Source organism: Strigops habroptila, chromosome 11 (assembly GCF_004027225.2).
Source record: "Strigops habroptila isolate Jane chromosome 11, bStrHab1.2.pri, whole genome shotgun sequence".
Classification (NCBI taxonomy): Eukaryota; Metazoa; Chordata; class Aves; order Psittaciformes; family Psittacidae; genus Strigops; species Strigops habroptila.
In genome coordinates, this window is record NC_046360.1 from 12,640,682 (window position 1) to 12,644,426 (window position 3,745).

Sequence of the window (3,745 nt, forward strand, 5' to 3'; positions counted from 1 at the left end):
ATGTTTGGCAGAGGGAACAACCCAGGGAGCCGGCTGGAAAAGCACCAGGGAAGCAGCAGAGCGGGGAGTGAGGTCTCCCACGCTCCCCGTTCCTGGAACTGCGGTGGGCAGCGCCGGGTCCCCAGAGCTGCCCCAGGAGTGGCGAGGGAGCCCGGGGCTGCTCGTCGAGCTGCTGCGTGCAGAGGCGAACTTACTCAGGACCCGCGACAGTCAAGATAATGCAAAGCTGACCGAGACACAGACACCAGTACACCAGTTCGAGCCGCCCGGCACCAGGCTGAGGGCGGCTGGGCTTGGCCAGGCGGGACAAAGCCCGACAAAGCCTGGCCCGGGGCCGGGGAGGGTTGTGAACCGGCTCGGGGACCAGGAGACACAGTACCCGGTGTCCCACACCATACACGTCTTGTGCAAAGAGTGCGCGCACAGCCTCATCTCTTTGCGTTATCTTTATATAACAACACGTACATATACGTAGTTGAGCTATATAAATATTTAAAATATATAAAGCTACTTAGCGCTTTATACACATTACGCACGGACAGAGCTCTAGCTAAATAAAGCCATACGCAGCTACGGAGGAGTTCTGGGCTCTGCACGTGGTCTGTAGGCGCAGAAATGCGCGGTCTCAACAGGGGGGTGCTGCTCCGGGCCCGGGTCGGCGGCAGCTCACCCGCGGACTCGGGCGGCCGCTGCTACAGTTGGGTATTGGGGGTTATTTTGTTCCTCTCGGTAATTGTTCAGAATATTGGTTCAATAAATAAAGTCTCTGCTGGCCCAAGCCGCCGCTTTAGTTCGGGGTACAAACCAACACCCCGTTTTCTCAGCCGCGTTTTCGTAGAGGTCGTCGCTCGCTGATCTCCCCCACGCGTGTTTCTCCCTCCGTAGTTCACCCTCGAGCCCTCCCGAGACAGGTTATTCCACCGCTTCTGAGCAGGTTCCTGTTGAGAAATCATATTTAAAACAAACCAAAGAGCCACAGGACCACCACCGCCACCGTGGTGCGGCTCCCGGGTTAACCCCCCCACTAATGACTGACGGCTGGTGCCACTGAGACAAATAAATACATCGTAAGGAGGGCAATGGGTCGCGAGTCGTTTTGGCCCTAAGGTGAGATTTAGCAATGACCGCCCATTAAAACAAGCTTTTCACTTTTCCTAGGGGCAGCCCCTACCCCCACCCATTCCAGCCAGAGGAACGGGGAGCCTCCTGACCCGGCGTATATTTGTATTTAAGGTTTGGGGGTTTTTTTTCTCCCCGTTTATTTTTTAGCTCGGAGTCGGGGAAAATGGATAAACGGCTGAAATAAGACTCAGAAGAGCGGAGGAGCTAAAAAGCGCCCCTCAAAAATCCACTGGGAAGGCCATGACTGGACAGCAAAGGAAAGGTGGGGGGTGGGTGGGGAGGAATTAGTTTTCGAGAAACTTGTGAAAATAAATGCGAGAGCGCATAGGAAAAGCTTCACGGCAGAAGGGAAATAATCCTGCCAAAAGATCCCGGTGTTGCCCAAGCAGCAGGCAGCGCGGTAGCGGGAGGCGGCGGGGACCCCCCCGTCCCCGCGGAGGGATCAGCGACGTGCCTCCACACTTTACACGACAACTTGTGGCAAATCCTTCCAGTTCCCTCCCTGCCGCCTTCTCCTGCCCTAAGGAAGGCTCCTCATCCCAGCGAGCCCTCAGTCCAGCCGGTGGGATGCCCCAGCCCGGCCCTCCCCCCTCCTCGGCCGGCATCCCCGTTTCACTCGTACCTTCAGTGGAAGGAGCAGGTCTGGAGCGGGGAAGCATCCCTGGCTTTTTCTGCCCAGCTAATTTCCTTGTTAACTTAATTTTTGTCTGCGGCGCTTTGGCGTCTTGCAAGAGAATAAAGCTTGAAAGGACACGGGAAAGGAGACAAGCCGGGGGCAGAGGGGGGCTGCCCTTGCATGGGGGGTCAGGTCGGGCTGGGCTCCGCGCAGCCCGGCCCGCTTGGTTTTCTTTTTTCAGTGCCCTCTCTGGGAAGGGCTGTATTTAGAGGGAGTGAAGGGAAAGCTGAGTTTAGTGAAACCAGTGTGAAATGCCGCAGGAATTATGGCCGCGGCTACCTGCGCGGGAGGTTGGACTCAGTTTCGGCTGAGAGCGTTAAAAAAGGGGGTATTTTTCTCCAGAATAACAAAATAATTTAAAAAATATGAAAAAATAAAAAGTAAATAAAAGACAAAGAAGTAGATTGGTAAAGGGAAAACCCAAAGGTGGTGTGTGCGGGTCGGCTGCGGGCTGAGCTCCGGAGAAGGAGCGGGAGAGGAGAATGCAGCTCCCGAGCCCCGCAGCTGGCCCGGCCTCAGGCGGGCAGGATCCGCTGCAGCCCCCCCACCCCTAGTCGGGGCGAGGAGCTGGAGCCAGGAGTTACAATTAATAACGCCTTGAACGGCCACTTCAAGCTAAGGGTTTCGCCTCGCCGTGTTTTTACACGCCTTAATTGTTCACTAATAATGCGGGGTTTGGGGAGAAGCACGTGGGAAGTTTGAGGCTGAGAAAAAAAAGGAAAAGAAGAAAACCCCCAAACCAACCCTATGCATCACCCCCCTGTCGAGTTGGCTCCCTGGAGCCGGTGGTTCTTTCTCCCCGTCCGCAGTCCACGGGGCTCAGGTGCTCGGATGGGGCACTGCGGGGCTGGCTGCGGGCAGCTCGGTGGGTCAGGCCGATAACGTGCTGCTACCCGAGCTGGAATGTCTCCGCGTGGGGCTGTTTGCTCCCCTCTATGTGCCTGCATAGCCTGGGGAGGGGGGTGAGGACGCGGGGGTGCCCCCGGGGACGGGGATTCTGTGCTGTAGGTGCCGAAGGAGGGAGGTGTTTTTCCCTCCCCGTTTCCCCCTCTCCCAAGCTCACCCCGGCCCCGCCGTGCCGGCGCCTCCAGCACGGATCCGCCCGGCCGGGTGCCCCCGCTGTCGTCGTCCCCCCCCTGGGCCGAGGCGACAGGGACCGGGGAGGAGCGGGCTGTCCCCGCAGGGTGCGCGGCCGCTCGCCGCCGCTCCGTCAAGCACCAGCGCCTCAAGGCAATCGCCACATCAGACCATTCACCCTCCCGAGACAACAAACAACCGATCCGCCCGTCTATCCGTCCGTCCGTCCCTCAGCCAGGACACTGCGTGTCCGTGTGCGGAGCAGCGCGCTCACCGGGCTGCGCAAAAGGGGGGTGCGCACTGTGCGCGTCCCCCACGTCCCCGCCAAGACGCTGCGGGTTCGCCTTGGCCCCGCTCTTGTGACGGCATTTTGGGGGCTGCACGGCCCGGGGCCCACTGCCTACCTGGGGCGCACAGACCCCGCTCCCACCCGGGATGGGATGGGTGCTCCGGCAGACACACGGCTGCTAAATTTCAAGCAACTCCTCTGATTTTTGCCCCCCTTTTTTTCCTCTCCTTCCATTCTCCTGAGCCCTCTCTCTGCCTTCCCAAAATCGTTTCCCGGTGCAATCCTGCAGCCTGGGGCGAGGGAGGAGGCGGGATGCTCACAGCTTCCAAGACTTTTACGAAAAAAACCAATCGTTAAAGAAATCAACCTTTTATTATTCTCTCTCCCCCCCCCCTTCCCCTGTGCGGAAGCTGGAGAGGTCCCTTTGATCTGCGAGGCCTGGCGCTCTGCGAGCCCGCACGCCGGCTGGGTGCGGGGAGGGGGCCGCGCCACCGTGAGACCCCCCCCCCAGCTGGGACAAGAAGTAGGAAAGAAGGGAAGACAAAAGAAAAGAGGGGGAAAAGAAAAAAAGGGCGTCCAGA

General features: G+C 58.8%; 1 long non-coding RNA gene across 1 annotated transcript; it reads right to left on the bottom strand.

The window, feature by feature from the left end:
• Positions 1-435: 435 nt before the first annotated feature.
• Positions 436-2,178, bottom strand: LOC115614483. Its single transcript, XR_003993735.1, has 2 exons — positions 1,745-2,178; positions 436-938 (listed from the first exon to the last, which is right to left on the bottom strand). It is a non-coding gene; the product is annotated as an uncharacterized LOC115614483 (long non-coding RNA).
• Positions 2,179-3,745: the final 1,567 nt, after the last annotated feature.